The sequence below is a fragment of the Rhipicephalus microplus genome, chromosome 7 (assembly GCF_043290135.1).
Source record: "Rhipicephalus microplus isolate Deutch F79 chromosome 7, USDA_Rmic, whole genome shotgun sequence".
In the NCBI taxonomy this organism is placed as follows: domain Eukaryota; kingdom Metazoa; phylum Arthropoda; class Arachnida; order Ixodida; family Ixodidae; genus Rhipicephalus; species Rhipicephalus microplus.
Genome location: NC_134706.1, coordinates 47,034,684 through 47,056,664, shown reverse-complemented (window position 1 = coordinate 47,056,664; position 21,981 = coordinate 47,034,684). Strand labels below are relative to the sequence as shown.

Below are 21,981 nucleotides of genomic sequence, written 5' to 3'. Positions count from 1 at the left end.
ACTGCAAATTTTTTTTAAAGACGATAGTCTTTCTTGGGGACCTTCGACGCAAAAGTTTTGGTCTGTCCATCTGTACATTTGTCTGTTTGTCCACTCTTAACGGCATCGGGTTCTTGAAACGTCCAACCTCATCTATAGCGCCCACCAAAGTTGCTCAAGTCTGAGCGTTTATGCTTGTGTAATTGTCAAATAAAAAACAATTATTGCGCTTGTCTTGGACACCATAACAACACGTATATATTCTGCATGTGCGCTTTTTACTAGACAAGGCATAAACAAGTAATGTTAAGGGCCGTAGCGCTTATCACGCTGCGCTGACCATGCAACGCTTGCACGGAAAGGCCAGTGTTTCCAACACTTTGCTAAAACGAGACGTTGGTGGCAACTACCCATCGCCTTGAGTTCTAAACCTTATCACCTCTGAGATGGGTGCGCACACCCGTCTCAGAGCCATACGCTTTGTTTTCTAAGAAGACTGCCAGATGGCGCTCATGTCTCACGTGTGACGTGATTTGATGCGCTCTTTCGCCCCCGCTGTACGCTCAAGGCACTCTAACGCAGCGCCTCCAGAATACCATTCACCAATTTCCTCCGCCTAACATCAAATAAATGTCTTGTTGACTCTCTCGACACGCAAGACTATCGTCTTTTCTTTTTGCTTTCTTATAGAATGGATCTCAAGATGCGGAATTTCAAGAATAGCAGCATAGCTTTATTGGGCTGTGTCGTGTTTGTTTGCAGGGCTCTCTAATGTACTGCTGTTCTGTCACTTCTGACTCGTCAAGCCTTTCAAGATTCTAGGCTGGCGCATTTGAGACAACTGGTTGATTAAGAAATTGAAATGGGCATCAAAAAAATCAGGGCAACATGGCACTAGTGATGCCAAACCCGAAAAAAATGCTGGGGCGGCCACCTCTTGTTGTTTCACTTCGTTTTATTTTGAAATTTTTTGTCCCTCTTTTCATTTTGTTCTTCTGAAAGTCTAATTTTTGTTGTTTTCTGGATATTTATAGGTATTTCTATTTTTCCTGAAAACAAAGGTAATATATTGTCCTAACAACTATACATAGAGAATAGTCACTCTTGAAGAAGTTTTACCTTTTAAAGACGACAGTCTTTCTTAGGGACCCTCAACGGAGAAATTTTCGGTCTGTCTGTCCATACATTTGTTTGTTTGTCCACTTCTAACGGCACTGGGTATTTGAAACGGCCGACCCCATCCGTAGCGCCCACCAAGGTTGATCAAGGTTGAGCGTTCATGTTTGTGCAATTGTCACTTAAAAAGCAATTATTGCGCATGTCTGAGGCACCATAACAACACGTATAAATTCTGCATGTTCGTCTTTTACTAAAAAAGACATACATAAGTCATTTTAAGGACCGCAGCACTCATCACGCTGCGCTGACCATGCAACGCTTGCACGGAGTGGGGAGTGTTTCCAACGCTTTGCTAAGACGAGACGGTGGTGGTACCTACCCGTCGCCTAGCGTTTTACACCTTATCACCCACGAGACGGCCACGCACGCCTGTCTTAGAGCCACGCGCTTCGTTTTCAAAAAAAAAAAACTGCCAGATGACGCTCATGTCTCACGTGTGACGTCACTTGATGTGCTCGTTCGCCTCAGCTGCATGCTAGAGGCACTCCGACGCACCGCCTCCGGAATACCATTCACCAATTTTCTTGCACTGAACATCAAATAAATGTTTTTTTTTTCACTCTCTCCACATGCAAGACTATCGTCTTTCGACGACGTTTGCAGATAACATGCAGATACGGGGCTAATTTTTCGCATTTGCTTATTTTCTGGCAGCCATTTCGTGCTTTGACCTTCGAGTCACAAAATAAAATGGCACTGACTTGCTTAATCAAGACCACCGCGTAAATTACCAACTTGTGAAAACACCAAAGCAAACTCGCTGGCCTCGTCGAAAGCACTTCGTGCTGGTGTTATTAACTTTTGTCAAGATTGAGCAAAAAAGTTGTGCAGCTCGTGATGAGTCACAGGAGCAGTGCTCTTTTCGGTGACCGCATTGCCACATAGCGCGTACTAAATGTCATCCTTCTTGAACCTGAAATTTGCTATCGATTGGTTAATTTTTTAGCGCCACGAAACACACAGCAAAAGGAAAGAGGAATCACTTTATGTCATTATATAGTTCACGCCGCTAATCGTTGATATTGATGTTGGAAAGTGTCTACATCATTTCCGTTTCTGTACGTGGGTTGATATTTATTTATTTATTTATTTGCAAAATACTGCTAGCCTAAGAAAGGCTGTAAGCAGGAGTGGGAATACAAAGATGATATATATACATACTGCGCAAAAGAAAGCGATAACGGCATGCTTCACACTAGGTACTCTTCTACAGCAATAATATCATCAGTTATATCGATCATCACAGCAGTGGGTAACTACACTGTAACCATTATATTCTAAATGCCAGTAATACATACATGGAATAAAAGAATATATGTATTTCCTTACATATAAGGTGACGATACATAAAAGTAGAAACACACAAGTGAACATATACAAAGAAGATTAGTAAACTCGTACATTTACACAGTCGTCAAATGAGCCTGAAGTGTTGAAATGAAATCTGCTGTGGTCATGCGTTCCACGACATCGGCTGGGAGCTCGTTCCATTCCCTTACTGTTCGTGGGAAAAATGTGTTGTGAAATACATCTGTTCGGCAGTTATAGTCTCGTAGTTTTTTTGAGTGATGAGAACGTGTGATTCGCTTACTTACAGGTTGAATGAAATGATCCCTTTCTATTCCTATTTTATTATGATAAATTTTGTATAGGTACCCTAGTCTTTCCGTGTGGCGTCGTAATTCCAGGGGTTCCAATTCAGCCCTTTCCACTAACGTACTTGCCGATGTCCGCCAGCTGTACATATTAAAAATAAAGCGTACCGATTTTCTTTGAACACTTTCCAAGTGGACAATGTTCCTTTTCGTGTGAGGGTCCCATACTATCGATGCGTATTCGATTATTGGTCGGATAAACGTTTTATAGGCTAATAGCTTCATATCTTGAGGAGCTTGGCGCAAAGTTCGTCTTAAGTATCCTAGTTTAGTTACTGCTTTTTTCCTTATGTAAGAAATGTGCTCATTCCACCGAAGATCCGATGTGAGTATGACACCTAGGTATTTAAAAGATTTTACTTTGGATAATACGCTTCCATTTAAGCTGTAGCTAAGCTGTAGCGGTGAATTCTTTCTAGTTATCCTCATGAGAACGGTCTTTTGGGGGTTAATTTTCATTTGCCAGGTTTCACACCATTTCTCAACGTGCTGAAGAGCTTCTTTTAGTTGGACGTGGTCATGAAGGTTGTCAATTCTGTGATAAATTACGCAGTCATCTGCGAATAGTTTAATTTTGACCGGTACCTGGTCAACTATGTCATTTATAAATATTAGGAAGAATAACGGCCCCAACACCGACCCTTGTGGAACGCCCGACCCGACAGCTGCAGGAGTTGAGCAAACATTATCAATTGAAACACATTGCTGTCTGTGGCGCAAGTAGGCCTCTATCCACGATACTAATGCAGTATTCTTTAGAATTGCCCTAACCTTTATTATTAGTTTTGAATGCGAAACACAATCAAAAGCTTTTTGGAAATCCAAAAAAATCACGTCTATTTGAGATTGAGCATCAATAGCAGCAGCAAAATCATGCACGGTTTCAAGGAGTGCCGTCACTGTAGATATATACTTCGGAGGTCATTTGGACAGCTTGTACAATGTTCTGCATACGACGTACTATCAACCGTAGGTGAGTTGTACTTATAACTTAATTAAAAACTAGTGTCCCCTAATATAGATTGAGGTTGCGGTAGTGTTCACTGACACCCACGTCATCATCTATTTTGTTCGGACTTGCTCCCTCTAAGAGCTGTTCAAATACAACGGTGAACATGGCTAACCACAAATATGTTGGCCGGAATTGCAATAAAGGCAACTATAGCAGCAAGAACAAACGTTGTTCTTGTACATACAGGTTGGCAGTCAGGATCTTGATGTAACAGAGGCCCGTGTTCTCGGCTATGACGTTGCACACAGAGTATACCTTTTAAATTGAGCATAAGCCGAGCGCCAGAGGCAGGCGAATCTTCAGCTCTGCACCACAGTTAGCACTGTTTTTCCGGTTCGGGACTGGCTGAATTTTTCTTTGCGAACTGTTGAAGCGAAATGCATGGTAAGATGTTGATGTGGCTTTGCGGCGCTACCATCAAATAACCTTACCAGTTTTGGAATGAGAACAAAGGAAAAAGGGATGGGAGAAAACAAAAAAAAAAAACGATAGAGGAAAGTAAGGAAGGAGAATGGGAATTGCGATAAAGAAAGCCGGAAAGCAAGAAATATTATGCCTGGTCAGCCGATCAGTGAGCTGGATGTTAAGGTTGACACAAGAGTCAGGAGAACTGTCTTTTGCGTCTCAGTATTTACTTTCACCTCATCCCATAATTTCTAAAAATCTTTCTCTTTTTACACTCTCAATCGCTGACTGTCTTCCTCAAAAATGTCATCCTTCTTTTTTGCTTTTTAGCCTGCTTGCAAACACTATTTACAAGCATCGTTCATTAGTATTGCCACTTCCTCAAAATACAGGGCTTCAACGATTTTTTTCTTTTTACCGCCAAACGATACATTAAAGAAAGGAAACAAAAAACTGGAAATTATAAAATGTGGGCGAAGCGAGATGTACATCAAAAACCCAAACAATATTCGTAAATTTGGTGCGTGGGAGCGGATGTGTTTTTTTTATAACCAAAACTCTCATGTATGAATGAATGAATGAATAAACTTTACTTTCTAGCCATTTTTTCTTTTTTTTTCTCTACGGTTGGTTTCCTATAACTTTTGGTTTCCGCTCTTGTACTTCCTCGTTTATTCTTTCTGAACCAAGCTCTCCAGCACGTGAAAAACTACGTGTTGAAGACGAATAGAGGAAAACACAAGGACACGGAAAGAGAAGACGGAGCCCACAATGCTTATTTACAGACGCGAAGTAAGGCACGTTGGCGGGCACTGCATTATATTTGCGCTTCCGTTCTAGTCATTATCTCTATGTACGTATCAATGTCAGCCAGATAAAATGAATGCGGAATTCACTTGGCATTTCCATCAGATGTGCCTAGTGGGAAACAGCTGACAGCTCTTGCGTAAAATTTCTCCCTCGCCAGCCTAGCATGCGTGCCTGGGCCAGACTGCCAGTGTGGGTCTACGTCGGCACACAACATACATTCCCTCACACTGCAATCTGCTTACTTTTCGGAACGGGCACTGATGGCGGATGTCACTTAACTTAGTCTAATAGCCTCAACACTCGTTGTCATATTTAAGACATGCCGGTCATATATTTGAAAAAAACAAATAGCAAAACGAAAAGTAGTGCATATTGTTACGTGAAGGCGCACGCGAAACTAGGCATTTGAAGATATATTTAAACAGCGCCAACGCGCAAGCCAAGATGGAGAACGAGAGCTGTGCCCTACACCAAAATCACGTCGTCTTTCTCCGCGCCTATCTAACCGCTTTTGTGGGACATTGTCTCATAACAATATTTTACGCCATGACTAGTTTCTCAGTCATGTGCGAATTATGACAAAGGTAGAACTCATTAAGGAGATTGGAACTACGAGGAGTTGAAGCAGTGAAGTGAGAGACGACGAGTAATTCTATTCTTTCTGTCGGCAAAATTGCGCACAGCCTCATCAGCTCACACTATCATTCATGCATTTTCCTAAAAGCAGTCGAATTCGAAAACCACCCAGTGTTTATTTGAACCATGATTTTCATATGACGTGAAAGCCGCTTGTTAAAAAAAAATTTATTTTCACTCGTGCGGAAGCTACAAGAACAAAGTGTACGTGCAGCTCGCCTGCCTGAGGAGAATTGTAGTCGTGACTTTCCACTATATCGAGTCGACGCCATTCTTACCCTCAAGGTCACGTCCACCGGAGATAGGTTAGATTTTACTTCAAAATTTATAAAAAGGAGCCCACAGTTCTGGGCTCTTAAAGGGATGTACATCACGCAGGACGTTAAAAAACAAATAAACATTGTTTTTTTAGCCACTTCCACAATTGTACCCCTTACTTAATGGATTCTGTGGAGCATGAAAATAACTGTTTCATTTCGTCCACACATACTAAGTTACAGAGCCGATTCTCGGTACACCTGTGACGAAGTTTGCGAAACATTTTATTTCACATTTTTCCGGTGGTTGGACTGGCTAATGTTATATTTATGTCCACTAAGACGATTCACTGAAATCCCCTCCTGGCAAGAAGTGTCCCATCAGATGTAGAATACGGGTTTAGGTTGGTCCATATTGGGGATCCACAACGTCGTATTTACGCCATTGTGGGCGATCACGCAAAAAGACAGAACGTACGCAAGCGAGAACTAACAGCTGAGATTTGTTGGAGTGGACGTGACTGATAGATGCTGACGGATAGTAGTGAATAAAAAAGGAAACCCTCTACCTTTTTTTACGTGCATTCTGCTTTTGGTCAAGGCTTGTTGTTCGTAAGTTCTCACTGGCATCTATTAGTGAAATCAAAGAAACGCCAGGTGGAAGCTTCCGCTTGCGCTTGATTCCCCTTATTGTGTTCCTAATTGTCTGCAACAACGCGAAACGACGTTATTAATTAGCGCAGACTGTTTTTTTTTAGGTGTTTGCCTTTAGTGAACGAATAGAACCACAACTTCTCAATGATACCATTGTGCCAGTGTTTTCTTTGCTAGTTGACTTGTCTCTGCGCTAAACAAAGATGATGTTCCTGAAGCCTTAATATCTGTGGCAAAATACATTATTCAAGCCCATTCGGCATAATATGTTCGATTATGATTTTTCTTTATAATGCAAGCACTCTGCGAGATATACAAAGTTTACGAAGCTTGGCCTATTTGCGACTTGTTGTGGTTGACGTTTATGACTCTAAACATCGCACAATGCCTAAATATTTCATAAAACTCTTTTTATCATCTTATTGTTTCTATCTGCCCCGCCGCGGTGGTCTAGTGGCTAAGGTACTCGGCTGCTGACCCACAGGGCGCGGGTTCGAATCCCGGCGGCGGCGGCTGCATTTCCGATGGAGGCGGAAATGTTGTAGGCCCGTGTGCTCAGATTTGGGTGCACGTTAAAGAACCCCAGGTGGTCTAAATTTCCGGAGCCCTCCACTACGGCGTCTCTCATAATCATATAGTGGTTTTGGGACGTTAAACCCCAAAATGACTCATGATGATGACTTATTGTTTCTATCTACAAAGCCACTACATGGCGAAGGTGCCCCTCAAGATAATATCTCAATACCACTTGAACACTTTTGTGGACCACTCATTTTTCCAATAAGGTCAAGTATTGTTTATCTTCACCACGCTATGATAAAGTTATGTATAGAGCACTGGTGGTAAGACAATCGTCTATTCACCAACCTCTAACGTCGAGAATCATTGAAGCAGCGTTGCACGAAAAGCTTTGTAAGTTAGTAGATAGGCCTATAAAAAGCAGGAGACAAAATCTCTTGCGATGTATCGTTACGAAGGTTGAGTAACTGGAGTATTATAACACCATTCAAGGGTATTTGCTCTCTCAGATTTGCCCCGTTAGAGTGTACCATCGGTGTTCCAATCAACCAAACGATGTGGAAGCATGCAAGCTATCACTTAGCCAGAGACCGCGAAGTCGTTATCGGTTAAATAAATAGCGGGGGATGTTTCATAATACATTATAGTTACGGAGTGAGCGGTGACGTAAAGAGTGGTCTTTGACGTTACGTCAGTGTCGTGACCCTACACTCAATACCTTGCGTGAATGCAACCATTGTAGAGAGAGCCTCGAGTTGGCGTGACGCCTTCGATCTTCGAACGGATAAAAATTAATCAACGTCGTGGATGTCGCTATTCTTTTCGCCAGTGTTGTAATTTCCGAAGGCGACTCCAGATCAAGTGTCAAGTCTATTGAAAGATCTTGCTTAATGTTGTTGTTAAGCAAGCCCTCTAAGAAGAAAGAATCATTTTACCTCTATATGCAAGCATCGAGACTGCGAAATGCATGGTCCTCGGGGAATGTTCAACACAACAAGTCTCTTAACACAGAAACACTTGCGTTGCGTGAAACCTTGAAAGTGGCTCGTTTTCTTGTACCCAAGGGATGCTTTTTTTATAGCGAAAGGTTTAGATACCTGATTATATACAGAAAGTAACCGCCTACGTCAACACGATACGAAAGAAAATTCATACCGTGACACCCCGATAACGTCGCCGATCACCGTAATTCTTGACGGCATCCTGATGCGAATGGAGCGTCGCCTGACGTTACGTAAAGAGATGACGTACACATGCCACATCAAGAAACGAAGGCTGGCATTTTTTTTCTGAGTCAAATGTATTTCACCTTAAACTGAAAAAAAAGCACTTTTTTGATACTGACAGTACGTTCCAGCCTGCTCAAACAATTTTCTGGCAGAATGTCCCTGTCCTTTAAATGCCTATAATCTGTATTGTGGCTGAAATCTACGTAGCGTAATTACGTCCATGCTCAGAAGTGAATTTCATATTTGGCTCATATAGACTGGAATATCTCATTTAGGGTTAATTTAGCCTGTAAAGTAGGTCTAAAAATATTCGGATGTGTGGTATAGCAATATGTCGTGAGAGAACTAACATTACCCTCGTCGTTCCATGGGTGCCCTGGTTTGTCACATGAGGATATTGACAATCACTAGGCGCGTGGTTCTTCCAGGTAAATGGTGCACTATTTTGGAGTGTCAGTAGCGTTTTATCGTTCTTGGCATCTATTGAAGGTTTTTAAAAGATGATTATGATGACGAATTCACAGCCATGGCTAATACCAACTCAGGGAGATCGGCCAAAAATTGATGACTGCATCAGCTCCTCATTCTCTTCCTTGATTGAGCACTAAAACGGTTCTAGGTATCTTCATTTCAAATGTATCTTCCACTTCAACCTAAATAGAGATATCATACTCTATCGGCCATTTACTTTTTATATTTTTACCTAACATTCGTATTTATAGGTGAGTGCAAATCGGCCCTAATCGCTTAAACCCGATGGGAAAGCCACTAGGGCACAAATAAGCAAATTGAATGAGAGCATGCTCGTTGATTTGGTCGCGATTGTTCAGGCAGCACCAGTTTAATGAATGTGGCTCCGTTTGATTGAAACCAATACCACATATGACAAAATTAATGAGTAAAAAGTGCCTTTTTGAAAGTAAGCAAAAATCATGAATTTCAAAATTCTAACTTAAACAGTTTTAGAAGTAAAGACATTTAGGCGAACTTTACCCTGCCGTGAAATTTATCCCAGTATTCGTTATATCCATTTCCCTTTCCTTGAAAAAAAAAGGCAGAAGATGGTCCCTAAAATTTCTACTTCATGCTTGTCATTCACAGTGAGGATCTCGTTTTGGCGGACATGGTGCCTTCAGTTATTGTATGCGAGGAATTATCGCTAATTTTCTGCTTGATGAAACACCTCAATTTTCACGAATAATCTACATTTACAAATCGTCATGGCGCAATAACAAGTTGACGGTACGTAATACTAGCCAAAGTAGTAACGGTCAGCATTTCAAAATACGCAGCGTTGCCACTGCATAGGGAGTACCTGCACACGAGTTTGCCGGTCCTCTGAGGCCAAATCATACGAAGGACAAGCGTCGTGCAATACTGCTGACGTCATAACGTTGGTAGACGCAGTAGAAGCTGCGGCCTGCACGAGTTTTTAAATACGCTTTCTGGCTGCTGCTTTTTGAAGACTCGTCTACATTTAATTCATTTCGATCGAGAAACAGCTGAGCTAGTGGCATAGATTCATGGCATTTGTGTTACTCTGACCTCTTGCGTCTGTGTCTCGACATGCCTAAGTCATTTTATTATGATATAGTTCAGGATTGGAATAAGGCAACGTTAAGGGGGTCACACCGACTTGGCTTTGGCGCGCGTGAGTTGCGACTTGTGCCAGTATGCAGAGTCAAACAGTTTATTATTACGTTTTAGTCTTCAAGGGCGATGTGGGGTAGTCCCTTGTCATTCATCACAACCACTCGTAGTACTCGAAGAGCTCACTAGATGGCATAGCGGCGCTCGCTCGACTCTGATGAGGAGAAGACGTGTGCTTTTGTTTGTCACGGACCGTTGGAAGGACGGATGGCCTGACTGACTGACTGACTGACTGACTGACTGACTGACTGACTGACTGACTGACTGACTGACTGACTGACTGACTGACGGACGGACGGACGGACGGACGGACGGACGGACGGACGGACGGACGGACAAATGGACTGACCAACTGACTGACTGAATGACTGATGGATGGACGGATGGACGGATGGGCGGACTGACGACCTCCGATGTACTTCCGGAGCTTCGCCCACTTATCATCATTCACGCTGGGGATATGGAGGGATTTTTTAATGCGAATGCAATTCTTAGTCGGGCTATGTCAGGCGTCCGTCGGGACCCCTCCACCACCCTCTCCCATAGCAACAACCACGAACACGCGCGCTCGTCCTCGCCCCTAGCAATCAGAGTATTTGGTCCGAGAGAGTGTAGGAGAGGGTGCGTCAGTATCCGACCGCACCTCACTATCGACCGTTCCCTGGATGGTCGCCTCTCAAGAACATCTGGAAATATGTGCTCGAGAGACCACTATGAAACGCCAACGCCGAGTGGTGAACGCTGTTTCTTTTGATCACTTCAAAGTATTTTTTAACCGTGCACGCTAGCTGCTAAAACTGGAAATGCATACCACGTTTCTCACGACAGAAAAACGCCACGTCTGGCGAACGGTGCTATTGGCTGCATGGTGTAAGCAAAAAAAAAAAAGAAAACATATTTCTTTAACGTTAGGTTGTCACATGCGGAAGCCGTTATTACGTTACGTAGAATCGGATACAAAAGGAACTAGCTGCTGGCTTTACGTATTATGACATTCCGATTCATTGTTACCACATTCATTGCATCGCGCTTGCCGTGAAGTTAATACCGAGAGGTGAAAAGGATCTCTCCATTAGAACGACAAATGCTTCAGCTGGCATATATATACTGCTGGCACGCTACTTTATGAACAGTCGAGTGGTTAGCTGTTCGCTTTTGTATACCGACAAAAAACACAGCGGACAGTTTTAGCATGTCTATACCTTCAACCTTATTTTAGGAAAAAGGCGTTTTCACGAAGCAAAGTGCTTGTATAGGAGGAAGTTGTCAATAGGTTTCAACAGCCCTATAATATGCCCCGCCGCGGTGGTCTAGTGGCTAAGGTACTCGGCTGCTGACCCGCAGGGTGCGGGGTTCAAATCCCGGCTGCGGCGGCTGCATTTCCGATGGAGGCGGAAATGTTGTAGGCCCGTGTGCTCAGATTTGGGTGCACGTTAAAGAACCCCAGGTGGTCTAAAGTTCCGGAGCCCTCCACTACGGCGTCTCTCATAATCATATAGTGGTTTTGGGACGTTAAAACCCACATATCAATCAAATCAATCATCAGCCCTATATTACCCTTACCTCCTACAGGGTCTTTCAGGCAAAGCATTGCCATTGCTTTTATCACAACGCTGTTTTGGTATGGACAACAACCTTAAACCCTCATTTTGGCGAACTGTTGCTTGAAATCACAATAGGCGAGCAAAGTCGTTCGCAATGCACGATTAGGATATTACTGAATACGCGAAGTAGTTGCGAGAAGTTGAAGATGGTCGAACGCACGACATCTGATAAACGTTTTGAAACAATGACCAATGCTCCTACGCTAGAAAAACTTCGCCTCGCTTCATTGTGCTCGCCGCAGCGTCCTTGTTGGGACGGCTCACTATTATATACACACTTGTACTGTCTTTACTTCGCCACCGCTTTTGTATGATGTTTTATGCGTATCTTATCGGTGGCTTCTTTGAATCGTCGCTTTTTTGTCTGCTGCCGTCTCTACCGAGTGTCAGCAGCCTACTAAACAAACGGCACGATGGTTCGCCCGTGTCTCAATTTTAGTTTTACCCCCTTCTGCTGCTTTTTTTTTCATTTCCCTACGTCTTGTATTTATGTGATCTGGTTATTTATGTCTTTCTGCGATTCCTATTTCTGTTTTTTTTTTGTCGTTTTGTTGATGTACGCAGCCCTCAGATACATACCTGGGTTAGAGAACTTTATACGGACAAACCCTTTCTGAAAACAGATGCGTTACTGAGCCTACGAGATGAACAAACTTAATGCTAAGTGTTAACTATTCGAATTGACATCGTGAGAATAACAATAACCATCGTAAGCCATGCACTAAAGCTCCTTCTCTTTTTCGGTAACGACATGTATTCATTCTCTTTAACTCGTACTTCCCTTCAACTTTTTTCACTAAATTTCAGGCATTTATTATCATCTACAACGACGATGATGACACCTAATTAAAGCATGCTCAGGATAATATACGAGCAGAGCTTAAGTACAGCACCTCCGTATTCCACGAAAAGCAGTTCCGCTGAAGGAATGAGCAACATAAGTTTTTTTACATTGTTTTTTGATCCTAAGTACCCCACGTGCCAGGAAAACGTTAAGCCATAATGTTGGCCTCATTCCTATTTTTTTACCTTACACCTTAGTCTGCCTTACGCTTCGCGCCTGTTACACTTGTTCGTCAGAAGATGTAATTTATGCTGAGGGTAAGCGCCGTGTTTGTGTTTAACGAAGCGCTTGTCTCAAAATACTTCGTGCACTCGTTAAGTGAGTCTTTCACTGCACACTGGTGCACGATGGGCGTGAGAAGAAATTCTTAAAGAAACGTTTATTTTGCAGGATTTTTTTTCTAACTTATACTTATCACTACTATACGTGACATCAGTATGCGTGAGAAGTGAATGATTGGTGGTGGGTAATAAATATTTATTTTTTTATTCTGCGTGCATGCAGCCTTACAGGACAATTTATGTATAGCACGTTCAACAAGTAAAAAAGGAAAAAAAAGAAGTCCTTTGACTATTTTTGGGGTAGTCCTGCCTTGCGTCATATATGACTCCCTTTAAAGAGACACATTATCCTTTTTGGAGGAAATCATCCTTCCCTATATGGGAATTTCATGAGTCTCTTAAAAGGTGACATGCACATGGAAAGTTGAGGATTCACAGGAAAGAGAAACATATACTCTTGTTTTTTTCTCATGCGTAGAGAAATCGTTGACTGTTGTGGAGCCAGACGTATTAGAATCGACGGCGCAATTAAAGTATTTCTGCCAAAGCAAAGTGCGCTTCTTTTCGTTCGGTTCCTCGAAAAAGCGTTCCTACCCCCACCCCACCCCCTGTTTTCTTTCTTCCTTCAGAGATTGCATTATGCAGGCTGAAATTCTTGGGATCGTGCCAACGTATAGGCGCATAAAACATGTTTTAAAATGGCCATTATAATTACTACGCCTTCAGAAACGACCTTGTGGAAAATAGAGGGTACGGGCCTCGAGTTTGGTGTACTTTAAATGTGGTATCTCAACTGAGTGATCTAAAGAGCAGATTATTTATGTACGCTATATCAGTCATCGCTTGATGGAGATGAATGCTCTGGGGTGTCCCGAAAGGGTTGTTTTTTTTTTTGACCAACATTTGTTGATTAGTACTATCCGTTGTTTTAAAGTTCTTTTAAAATAAATTCCTATACCCAGGAAATATATCACTTCAGAAAAAAAAACAGGTATGGTGCAAAGAGAAAGGGTATGAAGTGAAGAAACGAACTGACAGACACATCGTCACTTATTCCTCATATCCTTTGCGCCATGACTGGTTATATTTAATATTTCTTTCTGGAGTATGAAACAAGCAGCTTAGGAGCAAGGTTGGTACATATGTCACCTCGAGGCACTTTCAGAGTGACTGCACAATCGCTCTCTATATGTTTAAACTAGAATAAGCAGAACTGATAAAAGGCAGTATTTTACACTTTCACATTTGAAAGTGCAAGCTATCTAGTTAATTTGTAACGCGTCAACCTACACAAGTGAGGACTAGACTTCCTGGAAGAGATAATGAACCCCATTCAAAGATACGCGCATTCAATTACATTCGCGTTTTCTGTCGAGTGCATTGTTCTTCCCCGCTTCCGTGGAAGTTTTCCGCCCATCAAGTGGTAAGGCGCTGCCTCCGCGATAGGCAAGTCTTCGCTTGATCAATGGACCATATCAATTGACAAAGTCACCACGTGATCTCAAGCAGGCCGGCCATCATGCAACGTACGTAAGATTGTGACGTCATTGGTCTCCCGGGCAGGGGAACGTGACTTTTTAGACAGGGCTCGCTAAAGTACCGCGAAGTCTTCTAACGTCTCGTAAAGTCTCCTTTAGTCATGCGTGAGATTGGGAAGGATGAATAAAAGTTAAGCTCCAAAGCTGTTTGAAGAATGTAGGGACAAAACGTATCTGGTACTAGATCATTTTTCAATAGAGTAAGTAGGGTAAAAAGAAGAAAAAAATCACAGCATATCCATGGAGTGAATGATGATGAGCGGGGCGAAGCGTCCATCAGCCCGTCCGTGCTTCCGTCCGTCCGTTCGTTCGTGCTTCCGTCCGTCCGCGTGACCACCCATGCGTTCATCCATGCGTCCGTCTGTGAGTCCGTCCATCCATCCATCCATCCATCCATCCATCCATCCATCCATCCATCCATCCATCCATCCATCCATCCAGCCATCCATCCATCCATCCATCCATCCATTCATCTGTCTCTGTCTGTCTGTCCGTCTGTCTGTCTGTCTGTCTGTCTGTCTGTCTATCTGTCTGTCTGTCTGTCTGTCTGTCTGTCTGTCTGTCTGTCTGTCTGTCTGTCTGTCTGTCTGTCTGTCTGTCTGTCTGTCTGTCTGTCTGTCTGTGTCTGTCTGTCTGTCGCTCTGTTCTTGCGTCCATCAATCCATACGTCCGTGCGCCTGTCTGACAATCTGTCTGTCCGCCCGTCTGTGCGTCCATCTAGCGAACATTCCAAGTACCGCCATCTCCCATCCCCTGTGGCACTTACCCGTTCGAGAGCGGCTATGTGCCACCGGTGGCTACGTTCTACTACATACATACAAGGGTACTCCCTACTACACACATACCAGGTACTCCCTGTCAGTCCCTACGTGGGAGACGCCCACTACGCGCTAAGTGCGTCCTGCAGGACTGAGTTTTTTCATTCCATGGACAGACCCACGCCTTAAGGAGCTTCGACCCTAAAAGAAAAAAAAAACTTGAAGAGCTAGTAGACTTGTGAAAAGGTACTTCTTCCAGCGACAAGACTGAACATTTATTTTGAGAAGCCACAACATTCACATCTACACCGCTGAGTCAAAGCCTCCGTTCTTCAAAATTGAAAGAGCGAAAGGGAACACGAGGAGAACCGAGATATCAGCGAAGCTGACCACTTTCCGAAGAATCACAACCTTCGCGTCACTTGCAGTAGGAGACCAAGCCATAGAGAGATAAACTAAGGTGCTATACTCTGTTGCAGACCGCTATTTCGTGAAAAGCAGTCCTCGAAAGGGATGGCGTATATATATTTTCGAAGCTATCGCTCTATACAAGTGCGTCGAAAACAAAAGCACTCACGTGCAGTAAAACTGCTGCCGATGAAATGCGACTCCCACCGGCCCTCCCAATCCACCCCTATTTTCGGACCGGCCCGCCTATATCCTCAACTCTGTCTTCTCTGTCTGCAACTGACGGGAATTCACGAATGGAAAGCGCTTGCCTCACTGCTCGAGTCGGATGTGTCTGGCAGGTAACGACGCGGGTTCGCGCAATACTAACACGCCGTCCAATGCCCTTCTCTTCAAAGCTTCTCATTTCGAAGCATTTATCTCGTGACTTGAAACGCCAACGATCGACCATGAAAAGAAGAAAAACGCTCAAAGCTTTCCTTCTGCATCATTCGCCCAAGACAGCTCCAAGGAGAAAGCTGCTTGTTTTTTTATATATATATTGTGCCGACCCTCAACTCCCTCTTTCGAAAGCTTTTCGTACTCAGCGTGGCTATCGCACTACGTAGTACGTGTTGCGCGCGCCTTTGAAACTAAGATGTCATACGATGATGTCATAGTGCAGCGTCATATTGACGGCACGATGATGACATTGTAATGCCATCTTTGCGTCTGGCGATCTATGAGATCACGCATGGTGGCATGTATAGTATGAAGGTGTCACCACGTAATAATGACTTTTTGCATCAAAGTGTTAACGCCCACGCCGCCAATGGCGACAGCCGATTTTCACGTTCGAAGAGGCCTAAAGAAAGAGGAATATGTAAAATATGTAATTCACTTTATGTAACCAATGTCATAGATCTATCAGAATAACAAGTTGGTTGCGCCTAGCTCAGTAAATAGGGTATATTTCTCGCTGAACCACATTTATATTTGTATGCAGGCAAAGAATGATGTTCGGCATGCATTTATGGGTTTTCGCTTATGCATACGCGCGCACGTGTTGGCCTGGTATTTAAGTGACGAACAGAAGCGCTGGAGCCAAGGGGTGTGCAATGTGGTGAACGCCTTGCGTCAATGGACACTTAAGAATAGTAAGAATAATTGATTTGTGGGGTTTAACGTCCCAAAACCACCATTTGATTATGAGAGACGCTGTAGTGGAGGGCTCCGGAGATTTCGACCACCTGGTGTTCTTTAACGTGCACCCAAATCTGAGTACACGGGCCTACAACATTTCCGCCTCCATCGGAAATGCAGCCGCCGCAGCCGGGAATCGAACCCGCGGCCTGCGGGTCAGCAGCCGATTACCTTAGCCACTAGACCACCGCGGCGGGGCAAGAATAGTAAGAATAGAATGCGTCAATATGACGCAAGCATGCATGATAGCGAGCACTTCGCTTTGACAAATGATGTGCTGCGCAACAGGCATTTAAGAACCTGACGCTTCGCGAGTATAATTACGTCAAGGTGGCTAACGACTGCGTAATACGCGTGCGCACGAATTGTGAAAACCATCTTAAATCCAGATTGTGCTTTGCTCCTCTATTTTTTTTTAATTTTTTTGTTTAGATCCGCGAGTACGCATTTTCACTGAAACTCTAGAGAAAGCTTTTTTTTTTGCTCTCCATCAAAAGTAAGACCTGATTTTCATAACGATACCCAGATTTCAGCCACCAGCGCTGCTTATTGCCAAATCATCACCCGATAAAAACTTTTGCCGGAAATAAACAGTTCGAAGATGGCAGATGTTGCCGATAGGATACACGGTGGCTTCAAATAGTATAACCGTATATAACCGGATAATAATAACGATTTTGTTTAGAAATACGTAATGGCTCATCGTCGAAATGCAGCTTGTGGATAATAGTTCTAAAAGCGCTCGGTATGCTTTGCGCAGTGGCGGCGGAAAGAAGGTCAACATGGATGGTCGCACGATGCGTAAAAACTCTGTTCGCCACGTGTCGAAAGGGGCGTTGAATGGTGGCGCAAGCGAAACGTGACATGATGCTTCTGGTCATTTGTCTTTGAGCTGTTTATCCCTCAAGCATTGTAAGTGGAACAGAACGTTTTCCTCGAAACAGGTGTCTTTAAGATTCCTTTGCACTCGTCTCAAGACTCTCATTAGATTAATTAGCACGTTTCTATTTGCTACGTCATACAGGACTCATAAAATGAGCAGCATTTTTGTCAATAACAAAGATTAGTTTAATATCGTGGATCGCTATAACACTGAAATTTTGCTGACCGAAAGCTGAAGAGAATCCGAGTAATGGCAGTTACAAGCTGAGTACAGGCAACTTCTAGTGAGTAAGAGTGCCTTTTTTAGGTTTCTCTGTCAATAGACAGCTCGCTGCATTCCATTTTGGTCATTTGCAGACCTTGGATGCCTTCAGGGTGAACACAGAGCTCATCGGATGATGACCACATTTTCATGCAAAGTATGTGACCTTTTGAGGTACTGGAAAAGTTTGCGCATCATTAACATATCTGTACAAAAAAAAACTAAGATGTACAAAAATAGCATTTACGATATGTAAGCAAAGTTAGAAGAACTTGAAAGTGTTCTGTACGCACGTCTACTTCAGGTTTCATCGATTATCGCATTCTTCATTTCATGGGCATTTTTTTCCAAATCGTGTCGGTGTGCGCGGTTGTGGATGGAATAAGGCTCGAACGTAATTTATTTCGCTCAGCTCACCTTCCATGCTAGAAAAATCACTTAACGAAATTTCACTTAAGCCACTTCGAACTTTCCGTCGTTACCCTGGCGCAGTTTTTCGCAGACAGGCCAATCTTCCTGAATACTGAATGCTAAACTGTTTTCGATTTGACCCGTCGCTCGCGAATCAGCATGCACTCGTAGTAATTTTTCATGGCAGAGCATTCCCAATGTAGAGCTTTACAAGTAGAGAACGCACGTGCCTTCTATGAGAGGGAGCATAGCGCCACTGTCGAATTGGCGACGTCAATCTTTGACGTAGCCATCGTCTCGTTGGCAGTAATTGTTATGGGCTTCAATCGTGAATCACACCTAAATGTGCACCCCACCTCAATACACATCAAAGTTAATTCGACATCATACTAGAATATACCTCTCACTTGAGTGTACATCATACTCGGATGATCAACACAAATTGCACATTTACGTTCGTACATGTCAAGATGTGACACGTAATGTGACTTTCGTACATGTGACACGCACTGACGTACCGAATTTCCTTATTGCGTCCTTGTAGGTTGTGATTAGGGGATTGACGCTTGTTTATATTTATTGTTGCCTTTCAATAAGACAAGAACACCCGGCGTGATGGTCAAGTCGTTAGAGTGCCCTGTTTCTAACTCGAAATCATAGGATCAATATACGCTGCTGAGGCTGGATTTCAATAGAGGCGAAATGCTACTAGACGACCGTGTGCTGAAAGTAAGGTGCACGCTGAAGAACCCCAAGTGGCTGAAAATTTTGGAGCCAACTCCCCTTCCCCTCTCAGCGTCTTCAATAATATCCCGATGTGGCTGTGGGGCATCATACTGTAGCATATGTTATTATTATTATTATTATTATTATTATTATATTATTATTATTATTATAAAACGTAAACTGATGATTACATTGACACCCGTAACGATGAGGAACGAGGGCTTTGCAGACAACACATTTTATTTCTGCCATCACGACACACCGCATATAAGGTACCCGCTATATGCTATGACGCCCACAATCACGCTGATGACGGTGGAAATAGTGACGATGGTGATCCCTGACGAATTAATTGCGCAATATGTGGCGTATAGATGTGCTGTACAATGAATTTTATATAACTGGAAGCAGCTAAGAACCACCAGGGAATGTCACCAGATTTCCTCTTTGCCGACCTCAGGCTATTTCCGATATCCCTAAGCCATAATTATGAAGACCGAATGAAATTCACAACTCAACACAACATGCCGGTTATGACCAATAAACGTTGATTGATTGATGTGTTGGGTTTAACGTCCCAAAACCACCATATGATTATGAGAGACGCCGTAGTGGAGGGCTCCGGAAATTTCGACCACCTGGGGTTCTTTAACGTGCACCCAACTCTGAGCACACGGGCCTACAACATTTCCGCCTCCATTGGAAATGCAGCCGCCGCAGCCGGGATTCGATCCCGCGACCTGCGGGTCAGCAGCCGAGTACCTTAGCCACTAGACCACCGTGGCGGGGTGACCAATAAACGTTGTATATAACTTTACACCGTTTGGTACTCATTCACGTGGGTGAGTGGTCAATGTCACGAGTGATTTGCGATAACACCGAACGATCCCACTGCTTCACCCACTGATCATTATTGACTTCGGGGATATTGTGTGATTTGTTTTATTACGTTATCTCTTGATATTCGTGTGAGCATTCAGGTAAACATTGCTTTTACTGTTCAACGCTTTTGAAATAGTTCAAAGGAAAGTTGAAATGACGATGATAATTTATCAAAGTAAATATGTTAAATGTGGTATCTCACCGTAAAGTAGTTCACGGCGTCACGCCAAATGAATGATGTTTCTAATGCGCTGTTATCCGAACGATTTGGTCCCCACAGATGACGTCAAGGCATACCAGCAATAGGGTAAAGCTTGCGTATTTTCAGGCCGTAACCATTTTTCGCTGGATCATCACTCATCACTGCTACTGATTTTTCGCTCTGTGAAATATCCCGATGTTACGCTGCCGCGTTCCTCGTCCGTGCAGCTTCGTCATCGGTTTGCACCCAATGAATGCAGCCAGGATTTTAGCAGCAACTGATCATTAGATTGCATAACTGAAAGCTAACTGAGTTGGTGACTGTTTGACTGCAAATTGCTGCACAGAAAAAGTACACAGTTTAGCGCTTCGTGTTGGTTGAATTCAGCACTTGATCATAAACTTCACTACGTATGCATGCGCACCATGGTCCACGGATGGTTGGTGTCTTCTGCTGTCTCATTCTGTTCATTTATGACCGTGTCAACATGCCTTACTACATTTCATTATGAATCCCGGCCAACCAGGATCATTCTATCGTTCCAGATATCCTTCGAGTGCACGAGGAACTCATTTAAAACGCTGCGGTGTGCTGGTGAGGCAACCTAGTGGCTATGTCTGCGTTTTCTTTTTTCCCGATTTCCTGCCTCAACGGTCTCCGACTCGACGCAACAGTGCAGTTACTGGCATTGTGGAAAAGCAAGTGACTACCACTTGTGAGCTCACAACCCTTTTATAATCTCTTAGTGTGTCTTATGGACCCATGGAACCAATTTAATGTCTTTATTTATAAAGATAACGCATTGACATTGCGCAAATTAAAAATTTTAAAAAGTGAAGTTACGAAACTTACAAACATATAGCGTAAAAGCTTTGTTTATACATAAAAAAGATGAAAACGAAAAATGTGTTTTAACCTTCTATTGCATGGTGTCCATATTTGGCACACACCATTTACCATTTTTTGTGGGTGTTGGCTGCCCACTTGAGAATGTGATACCATTGGAGTAATTCTTAGAGTAATGCGCATATATGATGGGCAAGTAATTTCATATCTCTCGAGTGATGAAAAAAAATAGATTTGGAATGCGACGTGCAACTCAGAGGGGGCAAACACGAAATATTGATATTTTGTTTTCTCTGATTATATCCACCTCACAAACATAGAAATACTATTTTGGCATACTTTGTGGTCTCATAAATTCAAGCCCATTGTTAGTTCACAGCAGTTATTCGGCAAGTACACCAGAGAAACCAAAATTGGTTTGTCAAATCTGGCATGGTATGGACTTAAAAGACAAAATTGGCATTGTCGTGGCTTCTGTCCACTAAAACGCAAAACTAATATATGTAATGCGTAGCCTTCGAGCTCCGGACATTCAATTTCCTCCGCAGCTGCGGCTCAGCACCGCAAGCTATCATTTACCGTCTTGCAGATTGTAGAAAATCGCGTGAAAGGGGACATAGGTGCTATGTGGTGAAGGTGTAGCACGGCAGCGCAACGAATGCGTCCACATTATCACAGGTCACTCTATAGCAAGATGGAATTTCGTCGCTTATTATGGTGAGGTCGAATCGCCTACTGAAATGCTGACCCAAAAGCGAGAAGTAACTGAAATGTAAAGGAGGTGGTGCTTCAGAGGAACTCGCCACCACAATTGATGATATGGAGTTATCATGTGTGCGTTGTACGATAACCGTGCCGTGACATTTCTGTCGCGCTTTGTTGGGAGGAAACCAGTCCAAGAGACTAAGCGCTGATTTACCTCAGCGAAGAAGTTTTGTTAGAATGCTTGCCCCGGTGTAATAAAGGTCTATAGCAGACATGGGTGGAGTCGACCAGCTGGACTCAATGCTTGTACTTTATTGCATGCATATCCGGTCGAAGAAGTGGCAGTTTTGAGATTTCACGCATAAACTAAACTTATCCGTAGTAGCAGCATGAATACTGTACAGGAGGGTACAGGAGCAGCTTCGGAAGAAAGAAATACTATTACTGGCTCAATTCATAACAGAA

General features: G+C 43.2%; 1 long non-coding RNA gene across 2 annotated transcripts in view; it reads left to right on the top strand.

Moving 5' to 3' along the window:
* LOC142767443 (uncharacterized) overlaps positions 1 to 21,981 on the top strand; it is a 525,683-nt gene that overhangs the window by 308,566 nt on the left and 195,136 nt on the right. For both annotated transcript variants that reach the window (XR_012884876.1, XR_012884877.1), the window contains one exon: positions 20,511 to 20,680. This is a non-coding gene — a long non-coding RNA (uncharacterized LOC142767443). The remainder of the gene's footprint in view (positions 1 to 20,510; positions 20,681 to 21,981) is intronic.